This window comes from Ranitomeya variabilis, chromosome 2 (genome assembly GCF_051348905.1).
Source record: "Ranitomeya variabilis isolate aRanVar5 chromosome 2, aRanVar5.hap1, whole genome shotgun sequence".
Lineage (NCBI taxonomy): Eukaryota > Metazoa > Chordata > Amphibia > Anura > Dendrobatidae > Ranitomeya > Ranitomeya variabilis.
This window is the reverse complement of record NC_135233.1, coordinates 554,845,461-554,859,592: the sequence shown is the minus strand read 5'-3', so window position 1 is coordinate 554,859,592 and position 14,132 is coordinate 554,845,461. Positions and strand designations below refer to the sequence as shown.

The following is a 14,132-nucleotide window of genomic DNA, read 5'->3' as shown; positions in this document are numbered from 1 at the left end:
TGATAGGTGCCAGGGGGGCTGTGAGACCACCATTATACACACTATGAGGGGCATGGTGCCAGTCTGTGAGGACAAGGCCGTGTGAGGCTGTATGGCGCCCCTGCACACCCAGGGTGAGAGTTCAGCGGCCATCTGCTAGGTGTGAGTGACGTGGGGGCCGCCCGTGGCCGGCCGGGCGGGGGTAGCCCCTGCTGTGACAGCGGTAACCCCCGGCAGCAGACACGTCCTGCCTCCTCCTCCTCCACGCACTCACTAAACCGAGCTGCGCACTTCTTTCAGATCAGCAGCCTGGGGCTCAGCGGGGCAGCCAATCAGCGGCCGGGACACAGATATGTAAATGAGGCGGGGGAAGATCTCACGCTCGCCGTGAGGGGCTGGAGTGGCCGCTTTATCACCATTGGGAAACTTGGCCTCGTAGAGCCGCACCAGGGAGAGACCCCCTCCCTCCTCATCAGCATCGGCCCTTCCTGTGGGGGGATCGATACCTAGGATCGATTCATCGGTGATCAGCTTTGGGGAGGGGGTCCCCGCCTACTGCTCCACCCCGCTCGGTCGTGTGTCGGGCGGGATCCCGGGTAAGCTCACATGTTGGCCGGGGCAGTAATAGTTGGGTGAGGGTGGCACTTGGGCTGAGTTCTCGGGGTGATGCCTGTGGTGGGTGAGGGGCTCAGCACCCCCTGCACTGGGCTTGTGGCCTGAGAGGTGCAGGTGTGGGCACTGCCATGTGCTGGCCTCTTACCTGCCCCATGGAGGGCACAGCTCTGGCACGTCTGACATGGAGGCAGCGAGGCCTACAGCATGGTCCGTGGCACTGGGGGCATCCTGCGGCCCACCCTGTGCTCCGCTCCATGGCGCTGCCCAGTGCGGGGGGCATCTCCGAGTCCCACGTCTTTGTGTCACAACTTTCGGACCAGGAGAAATGTTTTAACACTTTATTTCCAGGACTAGGCAGAGTTTGGGTGTGCAGCTCGTCACTCCATTACGTGGTAAAGCTGGAAAACGGACTGGTCCTCGAGCTGATGCCTGTGCCAGGTGATGGTGGATCAGTTCGGTGCCAGGCAGCGGATCTGGAAATGCTCGACAGGTTGGAGTTAGATATCTAGTACGAATCCCTCAGCTCCCCAGATTCTGACGCTGTTTTCCATTTAGCTCTGCGTCCCTCCATTGCCGAGATATTCACATGGTTTCTTCTATAGCTCGGCATGTGACATCTCCGCCTGTAGTGCAACTAGAGGAGTCTTTCATCGCTCCCTCACAACTCTGAGACTGCTACATCAGCCTTCGGGATGTGATTGGCAGCGTCTGGGAGGGGATAAAGAAAGTGCACAGAGAAGGCTGTAAAAAAACGCCCAGTTGGGCTTTAAGCAGAGATTTCACATGCTGCGCTGCAGAAGAAACAAATGTGAATATCTCTGCAATGGAATGACGCAGCACAAAACGGAAAAAAGTGGCAGAATCAGGAGTGCTCAGGGGATTTTTTACAATGTGTTTATCCCATTTTATTTGAGCAAATGACAAGTCACAGGATCCCGGTCTAGGGGCCATGTTGGTATTTTGGGACCATTGGACAGTTTCTTCTGATTTGTAGACCAGCTCAGCAGAGCGTGCACGTGTTGTGTATGGAGACAGGGGTAGATCACTCTGATTTTGCTTCTGTACCCTGCAGCCAAAAGGATCAGATGGTTGAAATTCCAAATGTTTGAATCTTTGATGTCGGAGGGGGTCCGGAGGCCCCGTACTCATTAGTCACCATTAGTTTATCAGGTGTAGCGGACCACCTAATGTGTATGGGGGGCCTCCTGACTCCCCTAAGGGAGAGAAGAATCGCTTATATTGAATTTCAAAGCCTGATCATCAGGACAGTAAATCATCACGTCCCATTATTTGGTCATCTGACCGCTGCAGCCTGTGATTGTGTGCAGCGGTTTGGTACATTTTTTAAGGCAAGAATGGCACACATATATAAATAATGTAAGTGATTCATTCTCTGGCCCTGTCATCTTCCAGAAGTTGGTTTGAGCTGTTGGCCTTGGACCAGATCTCCACGCTCTCATGAATGTGTCACCTACATTCAGACGTAGCGACGGCGGCGCCATTTATATGGGATATTGTACAAGGAATTTATGGAAATATATGTCGGGGGTTTGGAGGGCATATTCTCTGTCGTCTAGAGTTCTACTTTAAGGGCCAGATTTACTCAAAATGGGCACATGTTAGTAAATCAGCGGTCTCAGATATTGCCGAAGTTATCCTTCACCGGTCTTTGGTCCTAGAAAATAAATCACAACGTGCGCTAATTGGCATGTAAACGCAGGCAGCATGTGCGCCCATGCCATATGCAGACCTGACTGGTCACATAAATTCATGGTCCCTTGTGGTCGTGCGTGACCACGAAAAAATATGCTGTGCAGGCTATGTAGGTTTTTTTTATTGTAGTGAATAGGCAACCTATTCTGCATTTGAAGGGAGGGCCCTTTAAAAATGGACCTGTCACCAGGTAATAATGTCCAGTATTTACTCTTATTCTATTCCCGCTACTTTTCATGAGTATTCTGTTTTTTTTTTTTTTTTAATCTGTCATACTGTTTCAGAGATACGGACATTTGTTTAGTGCACCTTTTTATGGATGGACTGTACCTAGGGGGCGTGGCTCACAGATCCTCTGGGGCGTGGCTCTGCATAATTATCCCGTGAGCCACACCCACTTGCTGAACCATAAAAATAAGCATTAGATAAAAAGGCACATATCTCTGGAACCGTATGGAGGATTTGAAAAATACAAAAACTAGAATACTCAGGGGACCGGCGGCAATAATGTTTGCAATTGAATTTCATAAAAAATAATACCTTTTTGCTTTCATAGGTTCCTTGTTTTTCTGTGCATTTAGCTTTGATGCAGTCTTTGGTCATAAAATCAGCTGAAAGGAGCATAGAAAAGAGCAGATAATACAATTACAAGCTTTCCCATTAGACCCTCAGAAGGAGCTCACTGACAGACTCTCAGTATATTTATTCTACAGCCAGCAATACACTGTGCTATAGATGCAAAACGTTTTATTGTAATCCAGTTACAAAAATGATTTTTAGCCAAAAATATGTGTATTTAAGTAAGAAAAAAACCTGATTGTCAGTAGTCATTGGTATGATAGGAAATAATGCCGCCCCCATAGTAGACTGGGAACCTAGAACTATAGAGGTGAATCGTCCTGCCGGTGACGGGTTACAGATTAACGCTTCCTGCTTTCAGGTCTGGTGTAAAAACATGTTGCCAGCTGGCTCTTCCGTTGCAGGACCCCGTCCCTGGGGGACACCGTTATTTTGAGGTTGCACATTATAGCGGATGTTTGAAGCGTTCTAGCAAGGAGCGGCCACCATCGGGTCCAGTCCTAGTCCATCCCGCACTGGTGGTTGTGTAATGCAGAGGTCATCTGGGGAAAGGTGAATGTCCAGCTCTCCAGCTCATGGCGTCAGTGCTGTGACCTTACTCTTATCTGCTGCACTCGGACACCGGAGAGGACATAGAGGGTATGTGCACACGTCAGGATTTCTTCAGGAATTTTTGTGTTTTTTTTTTGCGGATTTCCCCTATAAAAACGCTGTAATACCGCATAAAAACGCATACATTATGCATCCTATCATTTAGAATGCATTCCACATTTTTTGTGCAAATGTTGCGTTTTTTTCCGCAAAAAAAACGCATTCCGGAAAAAGAAGCAACATGTTCATTATTTTTGCGGATTTTTTGCAGATTTCCCATGAAATTGGAGTGTCAGGAAAAAAAACGCTAAAATCTGCATAAAATCCGCCAAAAAACAGCACAAAAAACACGTAAAAAACATGCAAAAAAAACGCATGCGGATTTCTGTCAGAAATGTCCGGATTTTGTCCGAAAAATTTCTGCAAGAAATCCTGACGTGTGCACATACCCTTAATCTATAAAATTTTTACTGGGGAATCACTTCTTTTCTGTAATTGGGTCTTTTTTCAGTTATTACAGCTGGAAATCTGTGATTAAATAGACCCCTGGGCCTTACCCTTCCCTCGGGGGTCTCAGTGCCTTGTCGACCCTACTAGCACTAATTGGATAGCTTATAATGGGTGTAAGGCAGAAGCTTGGTGTCCACGCGGCAATGAGGCAGTGACCCAAGAAGGTTCAACCTAAACGACTTTATTTTCCAACTTATAAACAAATCCAAAACTTTTTTGGTAGCCGGCACGTCCGTTGTCAGTCCATTGCCGTGGATGGGGGCACCACTATAATTAACCTCCCCAACCTTTTCTCAGACATCGTATAACACTCGCCACGTGGCCAAGAGCTTACTTTCTGCTGTGGGCACTAAGACTAATACCCAATCCCCTTGTTTAACCCCTTCATGACCCAGCCTATTTTGGCCTTAATGACCTTGCCGTTTTTTGCAATTCTGACCAGTGTCCCTTTATGAGGTAATAACTCAGGAACGCTTCAACGGATCCTAGCGATTCTGAGATTGTTTTTTCGTGACATATTGGGCTTCATGTTAGTGGTAAATTTAGGTCGATAATTTTTGAGTTTATTTGTGAAAAAAACGGAAATGTGGCAAAAAATTTGAAAATTTCGCAATTTTCACATTTTGAATTTTTATTCTGTTAAACCAGAGAGTTATGTGACACAAAATAGTTAATAAATAACGTTTCCCACATGTCTACTTTACATCAGCACAATTTTGGAAACAATTTTTTTTTTTGCTAGGAAGTTATAAGGGTTAAAATTTGACAAGTGATTTCTCATTTTTACAACAAAATTTACAAAACCATTTTTTTTAGGGACCACCTCACATTTGAAGTCATTTTGAGGGTTCTATATGGCTGAAAATACCCAAAAGTGACACCATTCTAAAAACTGCACCCCTCAAGGTGCTCAAAACCACATTCAAGAAGTTTATTAACCCTTCAGGTGTTTCACAGCAGCAGAAGCAACATGGAAGTAAAAAATGAACATTTAACTTTTTAGTCACAAAAATGATCTTTTAGCAACAATTTTTTTATTTTCCCAAGGGTAAAAGGAGAAACTGGACCAGGGACGTTGTTGTCCAATTTGTCCTGAGTACGCTGATACCTCATATGTGGGGGTAAACCACTGTTTGGGCGCACGGCAGGGCTCGGAAGGGAAGGAGCGCCATTTGACTTTTTTAATGAAAAATTGGCTCCAATCTTTAGCGGACACCATGTCGCGTTTGGAGAGCCCCCGTGTGCCTAAACATTGGAGCTCCCCCACAAGTGACCACATTTTGGAAACTAGACCCCCCAAGGAACTTATCTAGAAGCATAGTGAGCACTTTAAACCCCCAGGTGCTTCACAAATTGATCCGTAAAAATGAAAAAGTACTTTTTTTTCACAAAAAAATTATTTTAGCCTCAATTTTTTCATTTTCACATGGGCAACAGGATAAAATGGATCCTAAATTTTGTTGGGCAATTTCTCCTGAGTGCACCAATACCTCACATGTGGGGGTAAACCACTGTTTGGGCACATGGTAAGGCTCGGAAGGGAAGGAGCGCCATTTGACTTTTTGAATGGAAAATTATCTCCATCGTTAGCGGACACCATGTCGCGTTTGGAAAGCTCCTGTGTGCCTAAACATTGGAGCTCCTCCACAAGTGACCCCATTTTGGAAACTAGACCCCCCAAGGAACTCATCCAGAGGCATAGTGAGCACTTTAAACCCCCAGGTGCTTCACAAATTGATCCGCAAAAATGAAAAAGTACTTTTTTTTCACACAAAATTTCTTTTAGCCTCAATTCTTTCATTTTCACATGGGCAACAGGATAAAATGGATCCTAAAATTTGTTGGGCAATTTCTCCTGAGTATGCCGATACCTCATATGTGGGGGTAAACCACTGTTTGGGTGCACGGCAAGGCTCGGAAGGGGAGGCGTGCCATTTGACTTTTTGAATGGAAAATTAGCTCCAATCGTTAGCGGACACCATGTCGCGTTTGGAGAGCCCCTGTGTGCCTAAACATTGGAGCTCCCCTACAAGTGACCCCATTTTGGAAACTAGACCCCCCAAGAAACTTATCTAGATGCATAGTGAGCACTTATAACCCCCAGGTGCTTCACAGAAGTTTATAACGCAGAGCCGTGAAAATAAAAAAATAATTTTTCTTTCCTCAAAAATGATTTTTAGCCCAGAATTTTTTATTTTCCCAAGGGTAATAGGAGAAATTGGACCCCAAATGTTTTTGTCCAGTTTGTTCTGAGTACGATGATACCCCATATGTGGGGGTAAACCACTGTTTGGGCGCACGGCAGGGCTCGGAAGGGAAGGCACGCCATTTGGCTTTTTGAATGGAAAATTAGCTCCAATCATTAGCGGACACCATGTCGCGTTTGGAGAGCCCCTGTGTGCCTAAACATTGGAGCTCCCGCACAAGTGACCCCATTTTGGAAACTAGACCTCCCAAGGAACTAATCTAGATGTGTGGTGAGCACTTTGAACCCCCAAGTGCTTCACAGAAGTTTATAACGCAGAGCCATGAAAATAAAAAATAATTTTTCTTTTCTCAAAAATGATTTTTTAGCCCACAATTTTTTATTTTCCCAAGGGTAACAGGAGAAATTGGACCCCAAAAGTTGTTGTCCAGTTTCTCCTGAGTACGCTGATACCCCATATGTGGGGGTAAACCACTGTTTTGGCACACGTCAGGGTTCGGAAGGGAAGTAAGTGACGTTTTGAAATGCAGACTTTGATGGAATGCTCTGCGGGCGTCAGGTTGCGTTTGCAGAGCCCCTGATGTGCCTAAACAGTAGGAACTCCCCACAATTGACTCCATTTTGGAAACTAGACCCCCAAGGGAACTTATCTAGATGTGTAGTGAGCACTTTGAACCCCCAAGTGCTTCACAGAAGTTTATAACGCAGAGCCGTGAAAATAAAAAATGTGTTTCCTTTCCTCAAAAATATTTTTTTAGCCCAGAATTTTTTTATTTTTGCAAGAGTAACAGGAGAAATTGGACCCCAAAAGTTGTTGTCCAGTTTCTCCTGAGTACGCTGATACCCCATATGTGGGGGTAAACCACTGTTTTGGCACACGTCGGGGTTCGGAAGGGAAGTAGTGACGTTTTGAAATGCAGACTTTGATGGAATGCTCTGCGGGCGTCAGGTTGCGTTTGCAGAGCCCCTGATATGCCTAAACAGTAGAAACCCCCCACAAGTGACCCCATTTTGGAAACTAGACCCCCCAAGGAACTTATCTAGATGTGTGGTGAGCACGTTCAACCCCCAAGTGCTTCACAGAAGTTTACAACGCAGAGCCGTGAAAATAAAAAATCATTTTTCTTTCCTCAAAAAAGATGTTTTAGCAAGCAATTTTTTATTTTCACAAGGGTAACAGGAGAATTTGGACCCCAATATTTGTTGCCCAGTTTGTTGTGAGTACGCTGATACCCCATATGTGGGGGTAAACCACTGTTTTGGCACACGTCGGGGTTCGGAAGGGAAGTAGTGACGTTTTGAAATGCAGACTTTGATGGAATGCTCTGCGGGCGTCAGGTTGCGTTTGCAGAGCCCCTGATATGCCTAAACAGTAGAAACCCCCCACAAGTGACCCCATTTTGGAAACTAGACCCCCCAAGGAACTTATCTAGATGTGTGGTGAGCACGTTCAACCCCCAAGTGCTTCACAGAAGTTTACAACGCAGAGCCGTGAAAATAAAAAATCATTTTTCTTTCCTCAAAAAAGATGTTTTAGCAAGCAATTTTTTATTTTCACAAGGGTAACAGGAGAATTTGGACCCCAATATTTGTTGCCCAGTTTGTTGTGAGTACGCTGATACCCCATATGTGGGGGTAAACCACTGTTTTGGCACACGTCAGGGCTCGGAAGGGAAGTAGTGACATTTGAAATGCAGACTTTGATGGAATGGTCTGCGGGCGTCACATTGCATTTGCAGAGCCCCTGATGTACCTAAACAGTAGAAACACCCCACAAGTGACCCCATTTTGGAAACTAGACCCCCGAAGGAACTTATCTAGATGTGTGGTGAGCACTTTCAACCCCCAAGTGCTTCACAGAAGTTTATAACGCAGAGCCGTGAAAATAAAAAATAATTGTTCTTTCCTCAAAAATTATGTTTTAGCAAGTAATTTTTTATTTTTGCAAGGGTAACAGGAGAAATTAGACCCCAGCAGTTGTTGCCCAGTTTGTCCTGAGTACGCTGGTACCCCAAATGTGGGGGTAAACCACTGTTTGGGCGCACGTCGGGGCTTGGAAGGGCGGGAGCACCATTTGACTTTTTGAACGCAAGATTGGCTGGAATCAATGGTGGCGCCATGTTGCGTTTGGAGACCCCTGATGTGCCTAAACAGTGGAAACCCCTCAATTCTAACTTCAACACTAACCCCAACACACCCCTAATCCTAATCCCAACTGTAGCCATAACCCTAATCACAACCTTAACCCCAACACACCCCTAACCACAACCCTAACCGCAACACACCCGTAACCCTAATTCCAACCCTAATCCTAACCCTAATCCCAACCGTAACCCTAATCCCAACCCTAACCACAACTGTAACCCCAACACACCCCTAACCCTATCCGTAACCCTAACCACAAGCCTAATCTTAACCCTATTTCAAACCCTAGCCCTAATTCCAACCCTAACTCTAATTCCAACCCTAACCCTAAGGCTATGTGCCCACGTTGCGGATTCGTGTGAGATTTTTCCTCATGATTTTTGAAAAATCTGCAGGTAAAAGGCACTGCGTTTTACCTGCGGATTTACAGCAGATTTCCAGTGTTTTTTTGTGCAGATTTCACCTGCGGATTCCTATTGAGGAACAGGTGTAAAACGCTGCGGAATCCGCACAAAGAATTGACATGCTGCGGAAAATACAACGCAGCGTTTCTGCACGGAATTTTCCGCACCATGGGCACAGCGGATTTGGTTTTCCTTAGGTGTACATGGTACTGTAAACCTGATGGAAAACTGCTTCGAATTCGCAGCGGCCAATCCGCTGCGGATCCGCGGCCAATCCGCTGCCAATCCGCTGCGGATCCGCGGCCAATCCGCTGCGGATCCGCTGCCGATCCGCGGCCGATCCGCTGCGGATCCGCTGCCAATCCGCTGCGGATCCGCTGCCGATCCGCTGCCGATCCGCTGCGGATCCGCTGCCGATCCGCTGCCGATCCGCTGCCAATCCGCTGCCGATCCGCTGCCGATCCGCTGCGGATCCGCTGCCGATCCGCTGCCGATCCGCTGCCGATCCGCTGCCGATCCGCTGCGGATCCGCTGCGGATCCGCTGCCGATCCGCGGCCGATCCGCTGCGGATCCGCGGCCGATCCGCTCTGTGTGCACATGCCATAACCCTACCCCTAACCCTAACCCTACCCGTAACCCTAACCCTACCCCTAACCCTACCCCTAGTTCTAACCCTAGTTCTAACCCTAACCCTAGTGGAAAAAGAAAAAAAAATATTTTCTTTATTTTATTATTGTCCCTACCTATGGGGGTGATAAAGGGGGGGGTTTATTTATTATTTTTTTATTTTGATCGCTGTGATAGAACCTACCACAGCGATCAAAATGTACCTCTAATGAATCTGCCGGCCGGCGGGGGCACTGAGCATGCGCCCGCCATTTTGGAAGATGGCGGCGCCCATGATGGAGGCGGACGGGGACCGGGAGCCTCGGTAAGTATAAGGGGGGGGAGATCGGGGCACGGGGGGGGGCGTCGGAGCACGGGGGGGTGACATAGGAGCAGGGGGGGAGCGGGCAGGAGGACGGGGGAGCGGACAGCAGGACGGGGGAGTCGGCAGGCGGACGGAGGGGACCGGACCCTATAACGGAGCACTGGGGGGGCGATCGGTGGGGTGGGGGGGGGTCACATTAGTGTTTCCAGCCATGGCCGATGATATTGCAGCATCGGCCATGGCTGGATTGTAATATTTCACCAGTTTTTTAGGTGAAATATTACAAATCGCTCTGATTGGCAGTTTCACTTTCAACAGCCAATCAGAGCGATCGTAGCCACGGGGGGGTGAAGCCACCCCCCCTGGGCTGAAGTACCACTCCCCCTCTCCCTGCAGATCGGGTAAAATAGGAGTTAACCCCTTCACCCGATCTGCAGGGACGCGATCATTCCATGACGCCACATAGGCGTCATGGGTCGGATTGGCACGGGTTTTCATGACGCCTATGTGGCGTCATGGGTCGGGAAGGGGTTAAAGGACCTGACCGTGGTCTTTCTATAAGAAGCTCAGTTCTGCGCTGCCTGGGCATGCATAAGATGTTCCTTTCCTACAGGCATGACCACCGCGATCAGGTCCTGCATACTGGCCACGTGCTCTATGCTCCCACGTCTCTTCGGCTACATCCAGCAGACCCCTAGGATGCCTGCTGTGTAATAGCTCGAAAGTTAAGGACCCCATTGAAAACTGCGGTACCTCTCGGACGTCAAACATTACATACGGCAGTTTCATGTCCCAATCCTTCCCAATTTTGGAGCCCGCTTTTTTAAAGTATAGATTTAAGGGTTTTGTTAACTCTTTTAACTAAACCTTCGGTCTGTGGATGGTACACCGACGTGTGAAACAAAGTTCCTTTGTCACCTTGGTAATAAAAGAAGTCCCCTGAACCATTAGTGTTGTGAATTCCGCTCTTGGGCTCCCTCCGGTGGTTGTAAGTGGCACTTTTGTGAGTTCTGCTCTTGGGCTCCCTCCGGTGGATTTAAGTGGAACTGCTGCTCCTTGGATTTAGCAGTCCGCAGCTGCTTCCACTGATCGGCTATTCTGGCTCGGCTATTTATCCTGGCTCTATCCTTCAGCCAGTGCCAGTTGTCAATGGTTCCTGCTTGGATTCACATCTCTCTTGGATTTCCCTGATATTCTGACCAGTTCAGCAAAGATAAGTCCTTGCTTTGTTCTTTTGCTTTCCACTTTTTGTGGACTTAATCGTTCAGCACATTCTATGTTTTTTCTAGTCCAGCTTGTCAGTATGGATTTATTCAGTTAAGCTGGAAGCTCTGGGAAGCAGATTTACCCTCCGCACCTTTAGTCAGGTGTGGAGATTTTTGTAAACTCTGTGGTGGATTTTTCTAGTTTTTAATACTGACCGCACAGTATTCTGTCCTGTTCTATCTATCTAGCTAGATTGGCCTTCTTTGCTACATCCTAGTTTCATTCTGTGTATGTCATTTCCCTCTCCACTCACAGTCAATATTTGTGGGGGGCTGTCTGTCCTTTGGGAATTTTCTCTGAGGCAAGATAGCTTTCCTGTTTCTATCTTTAGGGGTAGTTAGTTCTCCGGCTGTGACGAGGTGTCTAGGGAGTGACAGGAACATCCCACGGCTACTTCTAGTGTTGTGTTAAGCTCAGGAACTGCGGTCAGTACAGGTACCACCTCCTCCAGAGCACGTCCCATGTTGCTCCTAAACCACCAGTTCATAACACATTAGGATCTCCTTAGGTAGCCCAAGGCGAGCGACCATGGCAAACAGCTCCCAGGCAATAAGACCATGGCAAACAGCTCCCAGGCAATAAGTTTTGCCGAGGTGTGACGGAGTGGAATAGCCTCTGGGTAATGAGTAGCGTAGTCTATGACCATGTGTTGGTGGCCACGAGCTGACCTTACAATGGTCTTTACCAGATCCATAGCAATCCGCTCAATAGGTGCCTCTAGAATAGGCAGAGGAACCAATGGACTTCAGAAACGTGCGGTGAGTGCGGTCAGCTGACACTCTGAGCAAGACTTACAAAACCTCTGCACCTCCGTATAAATCGCTGCAGGATCTGCTATTGTGTCTTTTTAACCCCTAGGTAACCACCCAGCCATCTCGAGCACCGCCCGACGGTACAACTGCAGCACTAGCAGCTGTCCCACTACTTCGTCACGGATTTTGTCAACCCAGTATAGCAACCCCTGTTAGACCACCATGCATGGAAAAACCGCCTCTGTCCCCGATTGCTGAGCTACCCCTGTCACCCTGACCTGGGCTCGGGTCAGTGTGGGATCCTGAAACTAAGCTGTCCCAAATGTTCCCTGGGACACTTCCATCTCCAGGATTGATGTGGTCTCCTTGACTTCTCCTGCTAACACCTCTATGGGAAACCTGTCAGGTGTACACTCCTTTCCCATAAGGGTGACCCCCTACGGTAGGTAACCCCGACTCAGGATTTTCTGGTTCTGTGCTGGACAGACCTTTACCCTGGGAGGGTTAATTTTACTATCCCACAGGGACCAGAGCAAGGGCAAGTCTTTTTCTAATACAGTCCCAAAAGGAAGCGTGTTCACAACTCCCATATTATGTTTAACCTCCCTGTACGGAGTGGAAAATGTTACCTCCGTCGTTAGATACTCCCGGAGTTCGCCATGTATACAAATGACCCCAACTTTCCCCCAGTGGCTTCTAACCCAGAGATCAGTGACCCATGGACGAGTATCACTAGGCTTCGTGAGTCCAAGAGAGCCACCGCCCAGTGTCCATTGATGCGCTCCTGGCACAGATGGGGTTCAAAAGCTGGTGTAGATGGTCGCACCGCTAGTCCACGAGACCGGTTTAGGGATAACTGTTCTTATGCCACTCTCACTTCGGGCTAGCCTCTCAGTATGGGCTCAGTTCTGACTGACCCCAGCAGAGGATTAGGTCCCTTTTCCAGACTCCTGTGCTTGCAGGGGCCAGAGTGATACTCGCAGTGGGGCAGAGTCCCGTACGAGTTCCTGGGTGGCCACATGATGCTCGATCAGGCTAACCACCTGATCTAGGTTGGCCTCGTCCCTTTGCCCCACCCAGCTGTGTATGGCAGTATTCTCACCAAGCGGTCGACTACTACTACCCTTGCTACCAATCGGGCTGGGCTCAATGTCTCAGACTGGAGCCATTTTTGTACTAAATGCAATAAGTCATACGCCTGAGACCTAGCGTTTCGGTTCTCCACAAAGGACCACTGGTAAGCCAGTACATACATATTAACCCATAGTTGGGCAAGGAACTCACCTTTTGAGTTTCCCATAGTTCTGGGCATCCTCCCAGCTGAGGTCAAAGTACGCCTTCTGGGCGTCTCCCATCAGGAATAGGACCAACACTTCAGCCTACTGGGATATCTGCAAACTCTCTCGCTCCACTGTGTGTTCAACCATAGTGAGGAAATCCTCCGTACTCGTCTTCTTCAGTGCTGACCTGACTTTGTCGCGGGCTTCAGGACGAACCAGGGTCGGCGGTGGCGTCTCTCGCAGGTCCACAATCTGTTGCAGAATCAGTTTGAGGATTTCTGCGCTGTTGGTACTGCTCTTGCTGTTGCTGCTGCTTGTGCTGCTCCTGCTGTTGCTGCTGCTTGTGCTGCTCCTGCTGTTGCTGCTGCTTGTGCTGCTCCTGCTGTTGCCACTGTAACTGCAGCTGCTGTTGCTGGTTGATGACCAGGTGCTTTAGTAGCTCCTCCATGTTGTCCATGGTCCTGATTTGTAATTGTGTAGGCTCACTCACGGACATGCAGCTTTTTCAGGGTACGCCTCAGTTCACACTGCCCACATTCTCCACTATATTTTAACCAGCGGCTTTCATGTGTGTGCGATAATGAGGCGAGTGACCCAATAAAGTTCAACTTAAACAACTTTATTTATCCTCCGGTTCGCAGACAGAACTTCCTTATCAGTGTGTTCCCGTGGACAACTGCACCACTGTATAATCTGACACACCCAAACCAAACTCGCCCAACTGTGGCTTTATGGACCTCGCTCTATACATCGGGTCACAGTCCTTAAACCATAATCTTAGCTATGTCTGCGCCATCATTACAAAATTCTGAGAAAATCTAAGAGGAGGAAAGTGTCATAGGCCTCATTCAGGCATCCTTAGTTGTTTTCTGCATATGAAAAAATAACTGAGCGTTTTTTGTGGGTGCGCTGGCTCTGATTTTCTGCCTTGGAAAAAATTCTTTCTACTATTCAACCAGTAAAAAAAACCTCACAGAACTCAGATGGCACTGGAGAGGTAATAATTTTTTTTTTTCAATTGAATTGGCGCGTTTGATCCTCAAATGGGATCACAAAATGGACAGGTCTGTTTAGGATCCAGAAGCTGAAATTTCGCTACGTAAATGCCCTCAGCTTATGAAAGGGTTAATGTCTGTGACATGTTCATGTGTCTGAACCAC

The 14,132-nt window shown here is 47.8% G+C and overlaps 1 protein-coding gene across 2 annotated transcripts in view; it reads left to right on the top strand.

The window, feature by feature from the left end:
- The first annotated feature begins 368 nt into the window (after positions 1-368).
- The window catches only part of CHD9 (chromodomain helicase DNA binding protein 9), a 203,831-nt gene continuing 190,067 nt past the window's right edge, over positions 369-14,132 (top strand). For both annotated transcript variants that reach the window (XM_077288200.1, XM_077288199.1), the window contains exon 1: positions 369-575. The gene's annotated coding sequence lies outside the window, so the exon portion shown is untranslated. The remainder of the gene's footprint in view (positions 576-14,132) is intronic.